Consider the following 22,106-nt stretch of genomic DNA (forward strand, 5'->3'; position numbering starts at 1 on the left):
ACAGACTTCAAATCTGTTGGATTTTTTTTTTTACACATTGAAGTCGTTAACACTTCCATCTTTGAAGAGAAGAGCAATTGGAATTATTGAACAAATGATTTGTATACTCAGGCTATCATAACTTGTCAAATCTATTTGAAGCAGAGAGCAGCATTTGGGCCAAACCCTGGCTTACTTGCTCATGTGAGTGGTACTGGTGGTTTAAAACAGTGCTTCTTGTGGCTCTGATTCAGAAAGTGTGTGGTTTAGTTTGTTCCTGTTCAAGGATGTGTGGTTAAGTTTGTTCCTATTCAAGGAATTGCATCCCTAGGTATATTCCAAATATCAGTGTAATGCAAGCATATGCTTAAAATTTAATTGTGATCAATGCTTTCCTGATTTGGCAATTATATGTGAAAGAAAAGCAGGTTTTGACCTGCTTTCATGAAATATATAATATTACTTTTCCTTCTGAAGTCTGAGGCCCATATACTAAAGCATTTAAAAATAATTAGCATTAACAATCCTGATTGCTGACATCAAAATGTTAATTGCTCTCTCTCATTCCATAATTAATTATCTAGCTAAAATGGGGAGCCCCACGAATGGACACAAAATAACTGGAACATCAATCAAAGGTTCAAAGATTCTGAGATCATTTAAAATTTTTAACTGAGATCAGATCCCTTTGGGGTACTGCTACCTGCCTAGGAGGCTTAATTAGACTACCTGCCTGAAAAACAGCATATACCATATGGGTGAGTTCCTCTCAAAAATTGTTTTATGGGCCCTTTGATAGCTCCAAAAGCATATGCATGAACTTTTAAGCACCTTAAACTAAGCCTTTTGTTTAGCCTTTTATTTCCTTAAGGAGAATGTTAATAATAAGAATGGCTACATTTAAGATCTTCATATTCTGAATTTATTTTGAGTTGAGAAAATACAAGTAGTGTGTGAATTCATCTGAGAAACTAATCTGATAGTTTGTTGAATAATTTTGTCAGAGAAGCCTAATATCCCAGCTAGATGTATATATTTTTTTCAGTGTTTCGTATGTGTATGGGATTTTTTTATTAATTTGGAATAAAAATATCTGACAAGTAAAATTTCATAGTTAACAGCAACGTTTTTGTAAGCTATTTGTTTAAAATATCTGAACAATTTTTCTACCAATATTTTTGCATTGTTTTATAAGAAGCCCGTTATGCTAATCACGTGAATAACATTGTACTGTTGTTTTTATGTGACTTCTTACAATTAAAACTTCAGACTTGGAGGTTGAATATATTTGTCCTCAGCAATTACACCCAGAGAAAGATTAGTTGTTCTTGTCTTAGTGACCTCAGCTGAACTATTTTCAGGCTTGTCAACACATGGCTTGCGTCCTGTTCATATTCATTCATTGGCTTTCTGTCACCTATTCAAAAGTCCCTTTCCTCATTTGTAGTCTAAATGAAAAAAACTTCCCCAACTGGGGCTAATGTGTGTTTTGCTCTCCATCCGTCTCATACAACCAGAAGGTAACAGGTTATTGTGTGTTTCTGTTAGAAGAGTGGCTGAAGAATTTTACCTTGCCTTTGGGGCAGATGGTACGGATGTTTGCAAGAGTATTTAGTTCTTGTTGATTGCACAGCATTTAGCTGGTCACTGGGTTGTGGCTCATGTAGTTTTACCAGCTCCCAAATTCCTCAGGGGGAACCAACAAGTATTGGCCTGAGAGCAGCCATCTAAAGTTTGTTCATTGATGGCATCATCACATTGTGGTACTAAACAACACTTGTTGGAAGCATTAGTTAGTATAAGGATAATAGAATAATACAAAGAAAATAGGTCTGGGAAGAACTTCAGGTGGTACCTGCTCAAGACAAGGTCATCCCAATCTAAACCATCCCAGACAAATGATTGTCTAACTTGCAAATTTCAGAGCTAATGGGTGAGGCACATTGGCAGTAGGGCTGTTTCTAAGCTTTGGTCCCTGATTTGATTCGGCAGAGATTTAGCCCGATTCAATGTTCGAATCTCCAAATTCAGATCAAATCAGGAGACCTTTTAATCTCTCTGAATCGAATTGGAGCCTTCTAAATCGATTCAGAGAGATTTGGAGATTTAGACATAGACATAACTTTAAATGATTTTTCTACATACCTTGAGGTACCAGGTGTCTTATGAATGCTGTGATGGTGGCACAGATGGAGTGTCCCACAGGAATGTGGGGGACTCCCCAGTGTGCTCAGCAGTAGACCCGGAAGTGGACCAGAAGCACTTCTGGTCCACTTCTGGGTCTGCCAGGGACTGTGTTGGAGGGTCCCCTCGTGCCCCCCCAGCTCAGCAACTGGTACCTCCTGGGTCTGGGGGGGGGGGCACCCAGGGTCCCCCCATGGCCAATCGCTGAGCCAGGGGGGCAGGCAGAGCACTCCTTGGCAGACTCGGCAGTGGACTGGAAGTACTTCCGGTCCACTTATGGGTTTGCTGCCAAGCATGCAGTGGGCCCCCCTGCGCTCCTGTGGGATACTTTATCCACCCCAGCATCTTAGCATTCACTAGACATACCTGGTACCTTGAGGTATGTAGAGAAATCATTTAAAGCTGTGTCTATGGCCAAATTGCTGATTCAGAGAATCAGCATCTGATCTTCAGATTCAGATTCAGCTGAATCGAATTGGGGACAGTGATCCAAATCAACAAATTGAATCACTGTCCTCAATTGGGGCTGAATCTGAATTGAATATGGCCCATTTCACACACCCCTAATTGACAGGTCAGTTTGAGTAACTGTCCAATACCACTTGCTGTGGCACCTTTCACTTCAATATGGCTGGTGTATTGGCCTCTGCATTGCAAATGATTTTGAAATATGACAATTTCAATATGTACATATGAATACTCTAATAAAGCTCTGTAATGGGTCTGCTTATCCTACTGTGTATCCTACTGTGTGGTACTTTTTCTGGACTACAAAATTGTTATTTGGAACACGCAGCTCATAAATTGTATGTAAATTAATACTGCGTCTGACAGCTGTGAGTGAAGCTTCACCTTGCCTATGGAACTGTGAACTAAATAATATATTCTGTCTCTGCTTTGGATAGGATTATTCATTGAAGCACATCCACTGAAGTGTATGAAACATGATTTAAATACTACAGTGCAAGTAGAGCCCTAATAATCAACACTGAGAACTGAGGAAGTATGTTGGATTTTATATATTTTAATTTGGTCATGTTAAAATACCTTTCCAATAAAGATTATCTTCAGTACTGCTGTTGGATCTCATCTTTGAAATGTATGTTATATCTTTGCCTATGTTCAGGCAAGTTTATACACTAGGGGAAAAGTCATCAGGTCTAGCCAAGCTATGGTGGCTTAATGCTCTTTTAAAAATTGATTCCAGGACCAGATGGGGCCAAGGGAGGTATGGTCCCCTGTATAAATTGGGATAAAGAATCATTTACAAACATTAATGGCTCTTATGGAACCTTGCCAGTGACTCCAGATTACTGATATCCAGGCAGTAGGGTCACATGCCTGAGATGCCCAGAGATGCAAGGGAAATCCTTAAATCTCCTATTAGGCATCTCATTCTTTCAAAGCAGAGAAACTTACTAGAAAGCACAATCCAAAACTCCATTGAAGTCAGTAGAAAGACTTTAATGAACTGTTTTCAGCTTATTATATTGAACTGATTCAAATGATTTAGCCAATGGAGTTGCACTGAGATTTCCATTAGGTCATTTATCACAGTAGGGGAAAGTGCCTTTTTCAGATCTGTTTTGTCATTGTATATATCAATTAAGGCTTGGCATTAATAGGGCTAAAACTAGAACCATATTTTAACCCAGTTTAAAAGAACTTCTATTACTTGGGGGAAATAGCAGTGATACGATGTGGTCATGATTATCACTGAAGACATTTTGAAGCTTCTTGCTGGAGCTGAACATGCTTAGAATGACTTTGGTGTCATTGCTTTCACCTATTTAATCATCCTCCTTGTAAGAATTTTAATGTAATGGGTACTCATTTCTGGAATTAGCTTTCCACTTGATTATGAGACAGAATGATATTTTATATTGACTTTAATAAATGTATATGTCTTGTATAAATACTAATGTCTGTGAGGTTTAGCTTTGTAGGTAGAGTCATTTTCCTCACTAGAATATAGATGTAAGGTATTTTCCAAAGATTACACAGAAATTAATCATGTGCATGTGGCATTGGGTATAGAAAAGGGTAAAACAGCCATAATAAATAAAAAAAACCCCAAAAACAAAACCACCAAGCTAGTCCAATCTTCTCATGTCTATCCAGTTAAAGAAATTCAGTTAGGGCGCTGCCATCTAAAACATTATTACAGTGGAAGTTTGGCAGTTATATTGCCTTGTTAAAACTAATGGGCTTCATTGTGACCTTCCATTCAGATTAAATGAGGGAAAAATTAAAAGCCCATGAAACACTTCTAAACCATCAGCCAAAGACCAGATCGCATGCAAAGTTGGAAAGTAGATTGTCCATGAACCTATGTAGTATACTGGGGGCCAGACATGTGTCTGTGAGTATGGAAAGAAATAGCAGACATGGCACAGAAGCCCCTCAAAAAGGCAGAAAAAGTGCTTGACAGTCAATAGAAGAGCACTTGAAGCATGAATTTAAGAAAAACATGGAGAAAGGTCCTTGTGCAGAATGCTGGATGAAGGAAGGCTTGGACTGTGTGCCTGTTGTCTCCTGTTACCTTGTTTCTTACTGTATCCAAAGATACTGTATATTCACCTGGTCCTGGGTATGACTTTAAACTGCATCCAACTAGAGGCTTGGTGGTAACGTGGTGAGGCTTCTCATGGTGGGGTAAGTCCTATAAAATACCACAAAGTTGAAACCTGCAGAGTAAGGCAACTATAAGGCACTTCAAAACCCTAGCCCCCATTGCCTTGTGGGTATTTTTAGGTTGTAGTAAGGCTAAGGTACATCATCCTGACAGAAACGCCCTCACTGAGATGTTAGGCAGTCACCAGCAGTTCTAATCTGTTGTCTCTGGCAGAAGCTGCAGCCATCGAGGCACTGAGTGTCTGGACTTGGTTTGGCCTTTGGACTCTGTTTCAGTGGATTAAAGGTGGGGATGGTAGGTCTTGGACAGCCTCCACTTTTCCATACTCTTGCCTAGGCATATATGTTGAAAGTCTAGGTGTGATGGTTGCAGGACTCCATAAGTGGCATAAAGAACCGGAGGCAGCTACCAAGGCATCTAAACAGCCTTATTCAGCGGTGGTCTGCTTGCCTTTTCAGAAGAGCATTCCATCTTTTTACTCCTCTGTAAAATATGAAACACCATAACCAAAAGGAAATATGACTACATCCTGCTTATCACCAAACAACTTTGAGTTAACAGGCTATTCCAACTTTTCTCTGAGCCTAACCTGTATATAGAATGAACTGTTCCAAACAGGAGATTTTACCACACCTTCACCTCTCCTATGGGATATGAACTTTCATTTCTACCCAGGAGAACTTTTATAATCTTTTCTCCTATGCATGAAAAATGGTGCTTGTGCCCGAAAGCTTGCAATTAAAGATTATTATTAATATTATTATTATTACTGCAAAAATCTAGTTGGTTTAATAAAACAGATCACCTCTACCATGAATTCTGATTCCTTTTGCCTCCAAACCAATATGGCTACAACCTGGATACATGATGATTCAAAAGCTTCATGAAGTTACACTGCTCTTTTAGAAAAAGGAAGTGGCACTGTAAGATTTCAGATATACTCGGATTGTATAATTATACTAAAACAAGGGCAATAGAAGCAACTGTGACAACTATAGAGATCTCTCTGTTCAATCTTGTCAGAAAAGTTGTCACTTGCATTTTACTCCCTAGACTACAATCTCTACGTGAAATAATCTATCCTAAAAGTCAGTGCAGTTTTGCTCAGGATGCTCCACCTTTGTTATGATAAGAATTTTGGGCTATTACAGAAATGTGCATGAAATAACAATAAACTATCAGCTAAAATGATGCAAATTTAAGAGATTTGTGTGCTGTCATCCTGCTTTGTGGTTCAGAAACATGGGCTACATACACTAGGCACATCAGGAGACTGAATACCTTTTATGTGAGATGCTTGTGTAAGATCCCGAAAATAAAATGAGACGACAAAATGCAAAACAGAGGCTCTGGAGTGTGCAGCGCTCACGCACTTAGAAACCATATCAAGAAGAGGAGGTTGTGATGACTCGGCTATGTCAGGAGAATGGGAGGAGACACACTTCCCAAGAATACTTTGTATGGTGAGATTTAAGATGACTCTAGAAAGTGAGGTCACCCTCTATGACGGTACTATGACATGTGGAAAAACACTATGAGGTCATTCAACATCAGTGTAGAAAGCTGGGAGGAGAGAAAATCCTATCCAATGTGGAGGGGGCATCTGACACTGTGTGCAGATCAATATAAAGAGGCTTTGATTTAGAGGAAAGAAAATGAGAAAGAAAGAAGCAGGATGTTGTAAACTTGGGACTCCAACTTAGACAACACGTGGATCTGTGAAACTTGTAACAAGCTGTGTCACTCTCAAATTGGGTTTGTCAGCCACAAGTGGATTAATAAGGCCTCTGACTAGACCTGTTATGTGTACACCATGATCCAGAGGATCAACGGTTGCCAAAAAAATTCACTCACCATCAAGATGATTGTGAAACTAAATATCTGACTTCATCATTGATGTGCCTGACAGATGGAAATAACCCCCAAGGGTTTAAATAGTATCTAATGACTCTGGTCAAAAAAGGATAATAATACACAGCATATGTCTAAAAATATATTTTTCAAGTAAAAAAAATCATCAAGAATCCATCAAATGAAATGCCCAATATTTATATTATGCATGTATCATCATTTAAACTTGTTTTAGGATGCTACAATCATATGTAATGTTGAGATTTAGCAAGGAACTGTATTGTCATTTAAACATTTATATTAGCAATTATCTTGGTTTAGAGATTTAATTTTTGAGTTTTCCTCAGATTTGGGGGGGGGGAGTTCTTTTTTTTCTGATGCATTTTATGTACACCGTTATACTGAAGAGCTTATGGCCTAAATACACAAGATAGACATGGGATGGGTGAAAGTGATTGAACACACCAGCAGAGTGAACAGTGTGGTGGTAGCAAACCTCTTATTTAGATCCACAGTAGTTTTTGGAGGTCAGGTTCAGGAGAGAGGGGATTAGCTCAATGGAAAAACAAAGGAAGAGGCAGGCTGCCAAGGAAGACCATACTGCCTTATTGTAAAGCAGAAGAACAGAGAGAGAGGGTTGCGTGGGCTCTATCTGGACTGACGAGCGCTCACAGGTCAAAGTGAAGCTGTAATTGACACCTGGGTCTTCATGCTAATATTTCTATACTAGGTGGACAGGGTCAGAGGGACAAGGGAATATAAAAGGGGCAGGTGTGGGATTTGGTGGGACTGGAGCAAGTTGCCAATTAGATGGGGTCAAGTATGTGTGTCCTGAGTTGTAGAAAATATTTTATGTCTATTAGTCCATGTAGCTGCTCCTGTAGCTGTTCTGCCAGCTTGGCTTTTGTGCGACTCCTCCCTGCATTTCCTTCACCATATGACTATGGAGGGCATGCAGCCATGGATTCTGGCTTCCCAAGGATGATGGAATTTATGGGTCCGGGCATGTGGAGAGGCCCAAGGATTGCTTCAGCTGGTGCCATTTTACCCTCTTTTGCCTGCCAGTGCATCCACCTGTGTGTAAACTTTTGCATTTATGATCCTGATCTTTGTGTTATTAATCAGTGTTTTTTCAATATGGTGCAATGACATTTTGTTCAAGCGCAATAGCATTGTTTCATATGTTTGGGAGGCAGCTGTACTGGGTGTTTCCTTTATTATGCAGCATAGGATTCATATAGTAAGTAAAATCATCGATGTGGGAGGGTGCTTGTCTATTAAGATAGCAAAATATTACTTTGTTTTCCTTACCACTGGAGAGGCTGGGATAGTAAGATCATATAGTAAGTGAATGTATTAGCTTCACATTTGTAGAGACTTTGAACAGACTCTCACTTAACTTACAGGATGTGCAAAGACAAATTTCATAACTTTGTCCTAGCTCTTTGTAGATACTGGAGTGTTACAGTGTAATTTTAATTTGCTGATGTTCTTGACTGCAAAGAAGGCGATTTAGTAATATACATTTCTTCTTTTTTCCCCCTTCTCTTCTTACTATTCTGTTTGTTAATGTCATTTAAGGTTTTTTTTGTAATGTTTTAAATTTGATTTTTATCTGGTTTATTTTTCTTTGTCAACTGATATGAAATGTAGGGTCTCTAGTAAGTGAAACTGTTTGAGATGAAAGCTTTTTAAAGTAATGTTTTGCACCTGTTAAACATATTTAGATATTTGGAAAGCATATGTAGTGCCTGTCTATTATATTTCTGGCCCTGCCTGCTGGTAGTGGCCTATCATTTTTAGAAACACCAACTCCATCCCCCTACTCCTACCTGTCTCTTCCTTTGCTTTTCCATTTAGCTAATCCCCCTCTTCTAAACCTGTAGATGATATATCTTCATCCTAATGGCTGATTGATGCTTAAAATTTTGTCTTGTAGTCTCTGAAATTTTGTAAGATAAGAAAGCATTTACAAGGGCTTACTCTTGAATTCTCCTTCACCCATTTCCTCTGATGCTTAATTATTTTTTAATACTATGTTGTTGCTCAATCTACTTTTCACTTTCTCTGCGTCTCTCTCCTTTCTCATTCCTTCTTTCTCTGGCACCCTAACATGTTCTTTTTGAATGTTTTTAGAGATCAAAGCAGTCTTCTGCACCTTCCTCACAGTCTGTCTTTCAGAACAGGTATAGCAATTAGTGTAAACTTCAACCACAAAGGAAAGAGAAAAAAAATCATGAAAGATAAGATCAAGACCACAATACAAGTATGATGATATCATTTGGACAGCTTTTTCAATGCAGTCCTGTCTGAAATGCTACATGCTAAGTCTTAGATGCATTTACATTTTCATCATGCTTGATTTTCATCTGAAATCTGAAAGCACACATTCAGACTGCCAAGGAAGACCATATTGCCCTCTTGTAAAGCAGAAGAATGGTAAGAGGGGGTTGAGTGGGCTGTTTATCTGGACTGATGAGCGCTCAGAGGTCAAAGTGAAACTGTAATTGATACCCCGCTCTCTATACTAATATTTCTGTACTAGAATGCATCCCTCAGGATTTGGTCATTTTATAACACATTCATATTATGGTTCAACATAGATCTGGCTGGCAAATATTGTAGATTACAGGTAGAGTGGTTTTGCCTACCACTTCTGGAAAAAATTAGTTGTTCACATTTCTTAACTGGCTCATGAACTGAAATAGATTTTCTATAACTCCTAACAATAACTAGTTATTTCCTTGTTGTGTCTTGTGCAGTATTTTCCAGAAAGAAGCAGTTAGATCAATGAATCAGTTAGACAGGGAGCAAAGGTGTAGCTATGGGTAGGAACTGTGCATTGCCAAAGGATACAAGAGTTGGGAGCTTGTATGTATTGTTTCATGTGTGAGAGAACCTCTGCTACCCTGTTAGATACTCTTCTTGCCATAGAAAAGAATTCAGAATGAAAGTTAAAAGGATGTAACGGGTTATGCCATCCCATTAAGATAAATATTTCATTTAGTCTGTCTAGAATTTGGGAATGGCCAATATTAATGTTTCCACAGAAAATGTAAGGAAGTTCAAAGTGGAACATTGTGGAAGAGTTATAATCCCTAGTTTCTTTCTTCTCTCAAGAATGTGGTTGTCATACACTCCACAAAAGTATAAGATGCACTTTACCATCCACTAGCATCTTGTTCCACCAGTGGTATCTTGTGTCAAGTTCCACAGATCAATTGTACATTTAAAAAATATTTAGTTTTAATAGTTTTGAAGGTATTTTTATTTCAGTTTTTCTGGCTGCCCCCTTGATTGTCCATTGTCAGTATGCAATTAAAAACTGATTCACCTTTTTTAGAGTTATTTTGCGTATCTTTACCAGGTCCCTGTTTTGGCTTCTCTGTAAATGGTTTCAGTTTTTTCAGTCTTTGAGATAAGAAAATTAACCTGATAGCAAAACAATGTTTCTTACGTGGTTTTACTTGGTTTAATTTGTCCACAAATTCATTTATTTGTTAGGGGAGAGACAGTGGCATATAGTTCATCTAGATTTTTAATATTTTTTTTCATTTTAGCAATCCTGTAGCAGCATCATACTTGTGGAACATTAATCTCTTATTACATTCCCCTGAAATTGTGTTGGTTATAAGTAATCATAAACTGACAGATTTGAAAAGCTAACATTTGTTAGCTTCACAGGAATGAAAAACGGTGATAAGTGAGGTTGTAAAAAGTCAAATTAAATGTTAATTGATGCAGGGGCACAAAGTGGTGAGGCACTTAGTTTAGATGCAGGCACTACATTTATCAGACTTGACAAATTGACCAGGATGGCTTCATAGATACTCACTTTTCTATTTTATTCATCACCATTTTAATATAAAGAATATGCCATTACAAAAAAAAAAAAAAAAAAATAAAAGTAGGTAGAGTAGAGATATCTCCAAATGTTTTTCTGGTCTGAAGTGAAGTAGTAGGTAAGAGTTGAATTTCATTGTGCTTATTTACAGTATTTTAGGTAAAAAAAAAGTGATGATCTAAGAAAAGAACAGAACAGACTATCCAGGTAATTTGCATAAAGAGAAAGGACATGCACACACGTAGGGAATTAAATTGAAAATCCTGTCTTAATCATCTCACATTTAAATTAGCTGAATTTGCATAAAAAACTAATGCATGAATCATTCTCACTCTTCTTTTCAGTATCCTTAAACATTCATAATTATTACTATTGGTTCTTTCTTGGGCTTTTTTCAATATGTAACAAAAGTAAAATTCACTGAATACAAAACAGAACTTAGGGACCATTACTAGTTCCTTTTGTCTCCAGCTTTCTCTTTTTAAAAACCTGACATGAGTCATGGATTGTGTAAAACTGGATGCTACTTAAAATAAGTTGCAGAAGTAGGACAGGTACAGGAGCATATAGGTTTGGTACATTTGCATGTGCCATTAATGTCACCTGAATTTCTTTAAAAAAAATAATACAAAAATCTGCTTCCTTCTGAAAATTCATTCTCTCAAATCTTCCTCACTAATTTAGACATTACTCTCATGTGCACAAAACTTATGGGCAGAAACTATAGCAATGGTTATCCAAGTATTCACTCTAGTCCTCTTAGTTCATGGGTTCAGTCTTGCTTCTACTGAAGTCAATGGAGATTTTACAACTGATTTAAGCTGAAATAAGGACAGGCTTCTTCTGATCCTATTCATATAACTCTGGGTTAACTCATGTGGGCAAGGTGAATGGAATTTAACTCAAGTCATTAGTATAAATAGTGCTTTCACTGCTTCAAAAAGTAAATGTACCAATGACTTCTCTAAAGATTAAGACCACATGACTGTAGGCCACAGGGTCAGGGGCCGGCCCTGGCTTGGACATGCAGAAGCAGAAGGGAGAAAGGAGTGTTTCTCTTTTTGAAGTTCATAAATAGTGCCCAAGTACAGTATCCCTCCTTGAAATCAAGGGAAGACTTACCTTTTCTGGGGTGCAGTGATGGGTTGGGATCATAATTCCTCCTCAGCTAACAGTAGAGTGATTTGGCTGTTGTTGTAGTTATAGGGAGCCACTGCAGCATCCTTAAGAATAGGATTTCCCTTGTTTCTTTATCCCAGGGACCTTTGGGAAGGATTATGTTCCTAAACTCCTATTTTAGTAGGGCCTTAATGATATAATGGATTTGTGGGATTCTTAAAAGGTGCATTGCCACAAAGAACAGAGCAGAGCACAGAACAGATTTTTGCAGTTAAAAAGAAACTAGAAGGTTGGGGGATTTGTAGATGACATGGGGATTTAATTCTCCCTAAACTGAAGTGGTGTTTTGTTTTTTGGGTTTTTTTTAAACACCGCTTCAATTTAGGGCAAAGTAAATTCCTGTGTTGGAGCCCAATCCTTACCTGCCTCTCCAGTGGCAGGGAGGGGAGAGTGAGTTGCTGGTGGGCAGAGTGGTCCCTGAGCAGTGGCAGGGGGGAGGCTGGTGCTTCCCTCCGTGCAGTGGCAGCCCCCCCCCCAGGTGACACCCACCCACAGGCACCTGTCTTGGGCAGTCCTGAGGGGCACCACAGTTGTGGAGGGAAGCACCGGGCCCCTGCACAGTGCAAACAGGCAGGATGGCTCGGGGGGGGGGGGGGATAAAAGATCAGGCTCACTGCTTCCGCCTCCCCCCCCATTCTGTGGAGCCTGCCTTCCCAGGCTGCTGCTGGGCTGCCTGCATAGTCTGCCTGCATGGCCCCCAAGCTGCGTGAAGCTCGGTGCTTCCCTCCGTGGCTGTAGGGTAGGAAACTAAAACTCCAATGGGCAGGAAGTCAGCTGGGGTCATAGGATCCCAGCAAGATAAGTATCCAGTTTCATCTTGAAGGTGTTAAATGAAGGCGCTTGAACCACCTCCGGTGGCAGGCTGTTCCAGACCTTGGGGGCTCGGACAGTAAAGAAATTCTTCCTTATGTCCAGCCTGAAACGATCTTGTAGTAGTTTGTGACCATTCGTCCTCGTCATCCCTTGGGGCGCTCTGGTGAACAAACGTTCCCCCAGATACTGATGGTCACCCCTGATAAACTTATAGGTGGCCATCAGATCACCCCTGAGCCTGCGCTTTTCCAGGCTAAAGAGCCCCAGGGCTCTCAGCCTGTCATTGTAGGGTCTGCTTCCCTGACCTCTGATCATGCGCGTGGCTCTTCTCTGGACTCTCTCAAGCTTCTCCACATCCTTTTTGAATTGTGGAGCCCAAAACTGGACACAGTACTCCAGCTGCGGCCTCACTAAGGCCGAGTACAGGGGGAGAATGACATCCCGGGATTTGCTTGAGAAGCATCTATGGATGCAAGCCAGCGTTTTGGTCGCTTTACTAGCCGCAGCATCGCATTGCAGGCTCATGTTCATCTTGTGGTCAGTGATGACCCCCAAGTCTCTTTCTTCCATAGTGCTAGCCAACATAGCACTGCTGAGCCTATAAGGATGCTGCGGGTTTTTTTTCCCCAAGGTGGAGAACCTTGCATTTATCGGCGTTGAACACCATCAGATTCTCGTCCGCCCACTTGCTGAGCCTGTCCAGGACAGCCTGGATCATCCGCCTGTCTTCTGGTGTGGATGCTTTGCCCAAACGTTTGGTATCATCGGCGAACTTGGCCAGTCCGCTTCTGACTCCAGTGTCCACATCATTAGTGAAGATGTTGAACAGTATGGGTCCAAGGACAGAGCCTTGGGGGACCCCACTGGTCACAGGACACCACGATGAGTGACTTCCATCAATTACTACCCTCTGGGTCCGACCCCGGAGCCAATTTTCCAGCCAGTGGATCGTGGAGGACCCAAGGCGACAATTGGCCAGTTTCTCCAAGAGGTGATCATGGGACACCAGATCGAAGGCTTTTTTGAAGTCAAGATATATGACATCAATCTCTTCTCCCTTGTCCAGGTTATAGGTCACCTGGTCGTAGAAGGAAATGAGCTTGGTCAAGCAAGACCTACCCGCAACAAACCCGTGCTGGCTATCCCTTAAGATGTTGGCGTCGGCCAGTCCATTAAGGATGGCCTCTTTAATAAACTTTTCTAAGATCTTCCCCGGGATAGAAGTCAGGCTGATGGGCCTATAGTTAGCCGGATCCACTTTCCTCCTTGGGTGAACCAGGACTCAAAGGGGTGGTACTGTACTATGCATCCCCCTGAATCCATCCCTGAAAGAGTTTGTTACAAATGGTGAACTTTCTCCTGGTTTACTAAAAGCTTTTCTGTTGCTAATGGTTATTTTTGAAGTATGTGATTTTGTGTGAAATATGATTTTTTTTTTTTCATAAGGAAACCACGCAAACCTTTCCTAGTTTTGACAGCATGAGTAGTATGGACTTGAAGTGAATTAAGCAGTGTTCAGATTGACCAATTTGTAGCCTTCATCTCAAACTCTCAAAGGTTATGGATCCTATGTTACTTATTGAAAGAAAAGAATATTGGTGCCGGCTTTCCCTCAAAAGCTAAAATGTTCACATAAAGGCTTCAGTTATGGAAGAAGTGTAGAGCAATTTTATGGACAGCCCTTCAGTAGCTTTCAGAGTGGTCTCCTGTTTATACTAGCGGATACTCCTTGGCTAAGTACAGTCAAAAAGCCTGAGTCTGAATAGATTCAATCTCTTCAGCTTATTCTAAACTGAGTAAATTTAACCAATAAGCAAGTGAACAGACATTAACTTTAGATTCTGGAAATGTAATCACATGCCTGCAGTGGCTCAAGGTAGAAGGTGGGGGCACTAGAGCATGCCTCCCTCCTCAGCTGGACCAGAGAACTTAGCCCAAGTCTAGCCCACCCACCCTGCAAGCAGGGAAGGGGTTTTGGGGGAGGTGCAAAGCATCCTGGGATGCTGGGGGACTATGGGTGCAGACATTTTTCATGATCTGGTTACAGACAGCAGTTTATAGCTATGACCAAAAACAATTGCATGGCTGCAAACAGCTTAAAAATGGCTGATCAGGTGAAAATCTGCCCCTCTTCCTTCCTCACCATGGGGGGGCCTCAATCTGCCATCCCACAGCCCTTCCCTCTCCCCCCGCTCCTTCCCCCACAGACTTACCTGCTGGGTTTGGGGGAGGGATGTGTGCACGTGTGCATGAGCACACACGCTCAGCCCTCCAAATAATTTTTTCTCCCTCTGCCTATGCATCTCAGAAATCCTTTAGTGAGTGAAAATGGGGCATACCTAAAGTTACTGGCATTGCCCAACAGTGTCTGGTTAGATCATCTTGATATAAACCAAAAGCTTCCCTTTGCCAGGAATTTTGGGCCTGGAAAGTCTGTTAATCCAAATAGATACACAATTGGTCACATATTCAGGACGCATGTAACTATTTTGAGACCCCTGAAGGAGCAGTCCACCAATAGTATCTCAACTATCCCATAAATAAATGAAAAAATTCTGCTAGCAAAAATTTGGAACCAAAGTCTTAATAATGGGCCAATCATGTTCACTGTACCAGGCTCAGAAAGGCATAGTTCCTGTTCTACAATGAACAGAATTTTTTACATAGAATTTGGAAGAAAATTTAACATTTAATTTGGACAGGAAAAGAATGAGAACGTTAGGATTACCAGTTTATGTTATAGGCCGATCTGCCTTCCTACACACACCTTACTCTCTGTTTTAGATTAAAAAGTCATGTAGACCCAAAACAAAGGGAATATACATACTCTCAGTGAGCAAGCTGAAATGACCAAGTTTCTCTGAGCTATCCAATTTTATATTTGCAGCAAAAATTCTTCTCATTCTCATCTCAGATCTCATATCTGTGCTGGGGATCTCTATTATGTATTCCATCCTGATCCCATGTGTGGAGTTTCCATTGACATTGGTAGAGGTTCCACATGCAAAATGCGCGTTAGTGAACTGTAGTGTTGATCAGAGACAAGAATTTTGCCCTAATTTTTTGACACCTGTGGAGAAGCCAGAAAGGTTATGAGCATCAGTAAAGCTTTTTTTTTCTTTTGATGGATTGCCATAACTTCATTTTTATTTAAAGGTAGGGTTCTGGTTATTATTTTCCTTGTTTTAATTTATGTTTAGGTCTACTGCTCATGAAAGTTAAGGTAATACTTACTTTACCCTCATTCTCTCTCAACAAAATATGATCTATAAACTGTTTTAATGCATTCTTTGTATATACAGTAATTGGTTTATAGGTCTTTTGAAAACCATTCAGATCTTGCAGCTAGATGAGTAACAGCTGTTTGAGTTAGTTGATTTGTAACCATTTTTAAATGAGAGTTGTAGACTGGTTATTGTTCTCTTGCTTTACTATAGTATCTATGTGATATGAAATAAGATATACTGTTACTTGTCAGCTCTGTGTTCATGAGGAAGGCCTGGGACCCGGCTTGCTGGAATTACATAGGACTTTTTCTATTATTCCGCCCCCCGCCCCCCCCCCGTCCCCCACATACCTCATCTAACCAGAACTAAGCAGAAGAAAAGTTTAATAGGCATCTTTGGCCGTACATTCCCTGGTCCCACTATGGGAGGCTGATTTAAACTTGATTGACTAAAACTCAGTTACCAAGTTTGGGAATGCTGAGGCAAGAGACTGCGTCAGAAGGGGTATGGGTGACATTTGAACAATGGTTAAAGATTCATCACAGTGTCCAGCCCATTGGAGCCCTGGCCACAAATGCTATGTGGCGGAGACCCTCCCCCATGTGCTGTGCAGCTGCAAGCCACATGCTAGGGCCTGGCAGCTCCGCCACAAGGGAGGGCCATTCTGGCCGCAGCGGGGGAGGTCTCCATGAACCGCACCGTCCTGGGCTGCGAGAGCCAGATGCGTCCTGACATTGTCGGCACCAATGAGGAGGCCAAGAAGATTGTGATTGTGGACGTTACTATCCCCTTCGAGAACCAGCGCCAAGCCTTCACCGACGCCCGAGCTCACAAGCGGGAGAAGTACGCCCCGCTGGCCAACATCTTGAGGGGCTGCGGCTACGATGTGACGGTCGACGCGCTCATCGTGGGAACGCTCGGAGCCTGGGGCCCCAGCAACAAGAGCATCCTGTGTGCCTGCAGCGTCTCCCGCCGCTACGCCAAGCTCATACGCTGCCTCATACTTTTCCTGGGATGACTGGTGGAAGTCCTCCCCACAAAGTTTATAAACACTCCAAGTAATTGCCTTGAGTCTGTTTAAAAGATTACAGTAAAATCTGAAAGTCATGCTAAACTGAGACTTATTCCCAACAGGTAAAATACAAAACACTAATGCTGACTTCACAGTGCAAGCATAGCTAGGTCATATAAGAAGATCCCTTCCAGTATATTCATAATAATTTCAAGCTGGCTCCTAGGTGTCTGGTTACTCCTTAAAACTTAATGTTTTTCCTGGTTGTTAATCAGTTTCTTGAGATGTTCCCAACCAGCTAACCCCTTGGCACTGAAAAAGGTAATTCATTTAAATTTAAACTGTTTATATAACAGGATTTTCCCTGTCATTTATGGCTTGGAACCCTCTTGATTTACACAGTTAAAAGAATACTTTGAAGAGGCTAGACTAAGGGTATAAGAAAGCTGTAAATCAGCAAACAGTGTGCTTCAAAAGAGAGAAATCTCTCTGACACCATTTGCTGTTGTTCTCAAGAAGCTGGGAGAAACAGATCATCTCCCTTCAAGGATCGTGCTGGGAACTTTGCTTGTCAACAAATCACCCGAGTACTTTGGAACAGTGAGATCCCAGCTCTCTCTTTTTCTCTCTAGGCATAACTTTCTGAACCTAAATTGTATTAGTTAAGCTCAAACTAGGTCTCTCCAAATACTCAATTAAGCCAGGGTTATATTGTAATTGTTTTTGTTTGTTTTCCCTTGCATGTCTGTTATTACTAGTACCATGATAAATTTCATATACTTAGCAATAAATAACTTTATAGTCAAACTGGTGGTAACTGGGTGTATTTTTCCTTCTCTACGTTCCCTTCCTCACTTGTTCTGCAGCAACACTTCCTTTACCTAAGCTAAAGATCCCTGTGAAGCCCAGAAATACTGTGGTATCCACTTATCAAGAGGCTACCACTACTAGGACAGTTAGGGCAAAAGATTTGGACATGCTGAGTTTGAGACACATAAGGGGATCAGCTTGTATAGGCTGATTGACCCAGTTTGGCTCCGACATGCCCTAATGAACTAAATGCTGGCCCATGAGGGTGTCAGCTGTACAGAAGTATTCCGTTCATCTGTGTGCTGGTGTCTGACTGCATTTTATTGTTACCTTAATGAACTGATTCCTGGCATATGAGGGTGTCAGCCTGTACATGTCGATCAACCCAGCCAGGTCAGGCATGTCACATTAATTTGTATGTGTGTGTATATTTGACTGATGTGGTGGCTGGAGGAAGCTGGCCCCACTGAACCTGAGTTCTGCAAGATAGCTCCACTGGGGGTGAGGACTTGCAGAAGGGAGAGATACAGCTCCATATAGAAACACAAGCAGCACATTGATAGAATTACAAAGACCCTAGAAACATATCCCTAATAAATGAGCACACCCCAAAGTGATGGGCAAATCTGGTAACAGTACTGGGCTTGAGGAACCAAAACTCTAGCTGAAGTCAATAAATTTAAAATTGTTTTAGTCTGCTGGTTAACTGAAAAATGCTATTTCTTTGACTGACAAGAGTAACAATTTGATTCAAAAAGCATTTGTGCTAAGCTGTGGCCTGGAATGACTTTAATGTCAAATTACAAACCAATAAACATGTGTCATATTGAATGTGCTGACACAATATTATTGCTCATCACATTTCTTTATTAGGAATTTCTTAGGCTTATTCAATCCTATGAAATAACTATGATCAGGCAAATGGAGGTCTAGCAAACCCATTGTAGACAGACATATAGCTCACCTGGACTTTTGACCTTCCCTTCCAGATAACTCAAATTCCAGTTCTCTAGGTGTAGACCTCCTATGCTGAATCCTTGCAGCAAAGACAGTAGGGTAAATTCTTGTAAATTTGGGTAGGAATGTCTGTATAGATTATGCAGAAGGAATATATACATCCACAAATGATAAGATCATTTTACATGAGCCAACATAAGGTGGAAAAATGACCAGATTTTTTTCTGTATTTTTTCCTGTGGAAAATCTCATTATTTTATCAAGTCACCGAAAAAATGGTCTAAAACTCCAAAACATCATTTCAGAAATGCTGTGATAGTGCTTATATGCTCCATGTTCCACTTTCCTCTTCAGGTCTGGCACATTGACAAGACTGTATATTTTATTATTAGAGATGCACCAATACATCAGTCTGATATCAGTTTGGTACCAATATAAAGAAAATTGGCTGAATTGAAAATTGGTGTGACAGGGCCGATAATTGGCTGATAAATGTCCGTGTGCGTGCAGCCACAGCACAGCACTCAGGCAGTGAGGAGCACAGGCTGGCAGCATGGAAGTTGCCCCAGCTGGTAAGGCCATTGTGGTGGAAGGGGAGGGAGGAGGGAAGGAAGGAGTGTGGGGGGGGCAGTTCAACCCCCCCCATGGTGTGGGAGGGGACGGGGCAGAGGCAGGCTCTGCACAGCCAGGGTGGGGCAGGGTGCAGGATGGGCCCATGGCTCATTGTGGGGGGCTGCTCCTGTTGCTGTGTGCACCCCTGGAGGGCATGGTGGGATGTTCCCCCAGATGTGTGGGGTGGGGCGGAGCAGGGTGTGTGGGCTGGAGATGGGGCTGTGCTGGGCTCTTCTTGCTGGGGCTGGGCTCGGGGAGGGGGCTACTGAAGGGGCTGCAGCTACCCCAAATTTTGCCATGGTTCCTTCCCAGCACCACCGCATGCCCAGTGCAGCCTCAGCTCTTCCCAGCTCAACCCACACCTTCCCCCATGGTGGGGGAAAAGCCAGGAAGAGCCTGGGCTGTGCTGGTGCATGGCAGTGGTGGTGCTGGAGGGAGCTATGGTGAAATTTCTGGGGTGGCTGCAGCCCCCTCCATAGCCCCTGCCCCAAGCCCAGCCCCTGGTGAGAAGAATCCTTATGTAATGGCATCAGCCCCAGCTGCAACCTGCCCTGCCCCGCTTCACACAGATCCAGGGGCACATGCCCCCTGGGCCCTCCTGGTGTGCATGCAGAGGCAGGAGCAGCCCCCCCCCGATGAGCTGTGGGTCTGTTCCATGCCCCACCCCACCCTGCCCCACCCTGGTTGGTGGTGCCTGCCCCTGTCCCCTCCCTCAACATGGTGGTGATTGATCTGCACCCCCAATGCCCCTTCTCTCTCCCCTGCCATTCCACCAGAATAGACTTACCAGCTGGAGGCAGCTCTCCATGCTGTATCGGAAATCAGATTGGTATCCACCGATATTGGCCCTAAAAATCTCTATTGGTGTACCCCTATTTATTATGCATTATGTTTTTTAATTTTGGAAGGGGGTGATGGTACATCTTGGGAATTCCTGTCAGTGCTGCAGATAAGATGTGTAGTTTTCATTAAAGCTACATGAGGAGGACAACCTGTTGAGGGGAAAGCAGGTATGAAGCCATAAAACTACGATTCCTATGATACAATTTCATAAAGTCTAATTCAATACACTTATGTTCTTAGGTATTAATTTTTCAATGAACAATTGACAATTTCCATGAAAAGTGGACAGTGATTGCACATGCTGCCATGTATTGAGATGATAACTATTTCCCATCAAAAGAAAGTCTGAAAGAACATTTTTTACCTGTACCTTTCACTCATTCATCTTTAGGCCACAGCTGAATTCAAAACTGGTGAACCTTTATCTCACTTCACTAACTATTCCTGGAGATATCTGGTTCCACATCCAGGGTGTCTAAAAAAAAAAAAAAATCAGGCAAAAATATTTGGGCTGAAAAAAAATTTTCTTTTTAAATTGTAATTCTTTTAATTTAAGTCATGCAATAATCATGCCAGTCACTCCCAGTCATTTTTTTTTAAGGTCAGTGTAATTTCCTTGAACAGTGTTGCTTGATTATCCTATGTTAACAACACCTGAAAAAGTTTCATGTTTTTCATTAAAAAAAAGCCAAAACCAACAAAACAAAACCCATAGCATGCTGGCATGAATCAACACCTCATAAAATATATATTCTCCCCCTCTTTGACCTTCCCAGTATGGGTTAATACCCTCAAAGGTCCCCTTCTGTCTCTCTCCAGTTCTTAACTTTTATAGTTTGTTTGTCTTTTCTTGACCTCCTCCTCATGGGTTAATCATGTAAGTCTCTTGGTTTCACATTGTGTAAGTCTTTTCATTTCACACATCCCTGGAGTTGGTTAATATGCCATAAAGGTGTCTGTCTTATTATGTGTATGTGTGTTGACCTCCTGCTATGAGTTAATGCCTCATAAAAGTCTTTGGGTTTAATTTATTTTATTTAAACTGTGTTGGATCTCTCTAGCATGTCAGCACAAGGTGTATTAAAGGCATATTTTTAAATATTTTTCCATATATAGTCTGTCATGAAGGACAATAAGCTTCCCTAATAATACTGTAAATCAAACTGGAAATGTAAGAACACATATGGCATTCAGTGAACATGCATTGTTGGGCTTTTTTTTCCTATATGACACAATATATAAGCCTTTTAAAATTCCACTTTAATGCTTTTGCATAAAATGAACAGGAACAAAATTTCTTAATAATCAACAAATACTAATAAAAAAAAAATCATGTCTTGTTTCCATTCCAATTAGTTACACATGGATTTGGACTTTCCGGGAATTGGGTGCAGTGGTATTACAATACTCATCAGAAACTAACATCATTAAAATTAAAATTTATTTTTATAAAACATAGCTTTGCAGTTTTTAACTTATGCAGCTTCTCTTTGGAACAAGGTAGTGAAAACCCCAGTTAGCATACTGGGTTTTTGGTTGTAGCCACATTGGGTAAGAACCTAGCCAGGTAAGGTTCTTTGGGTAGATGTGATAGCTTTTATTAGACCCACTGAGTAGCTGGAAAAAAGTTGTTAGCAAGGTTTTGGGCACAGTCACCCTTTGTCAAGCATAGGGAGTCTCTGATGGTCTGATCTGAGACTTCAAGATTTCTTTGGAGTCTCAGACCAGCAGAGACTCCCTATGCCTGATGAAGAGCAACTGAGCCTGAAACCTTGCTAAGAACTTTTCCCCAACTACTCAGTTGGTCTAATAAAATATATCACATCTACCCAAAATAACCAGTTAGTGTACTTTTTTAAATATTTCCAAGAGATTTCCCTTTCCTTCTTTATCAATCTCTCTCTCTCCTTTTTATATAAGCTGCACTAAAATGGTATCAGAACACTGCATGGCCTTCAATGTATCTTTCTTCACTGTAATCTTTGAAGCAGGGCAGTGCTGTTCTAAAGGGCTTTGAGCACATGTTAAGGGCAGTTGATAAAAGATATGAGCTTGGACAGGTCTTACATTTGTGTTGGGAGAAAACTTGCTCCCAGCACAAAAAGAGAATGGACAGCCATTTCAAGAATTTCTCATGGAAGAGAATAGACTCTTCAGCAA

At 41.1% G+C, this 22,106-nt stretch overlaps 1 long non-coding RNA gene across 4 annotated transcripts in view; it reads left to right on the top strand.

Moving 5' to 3' along the window:
• Positions 1-3,192, top strand: part of LOC109284177 (uncharacterized) — a 76,554-nt gene extending 73,362 nt beyond the window's left edge. For all 4 annotated transcript variants that reach the window (XR_009463501.1, XR_009463502.1, XR_009463503.1 and 1 more), the window contains exons 3-4: positions 564-737; positions 3,069-3,192. This is a non-coding gene — a long non-coding RNA (uncharacterized LOC109284177). The remainder of the gene's footprint in view (positions 1-563; positions 738-3,068) is intronic.
• Positions 3,193-22,106: the final 18,914 nt, after the last annotated feature.

Source organism: Alligator mississippiensis, chromosome 7, assembly GCF_030867095.1.
Source record: "Alligator mississippiensis isolate rAllMis1 chromosome 7, rAllMis1, whole genome shotgun sequence".
NCBI lineage: Eukaryota > Metazoa > Chordata > Crocodylia > Alligatoridae > Alligator > Alligator mississippiensis.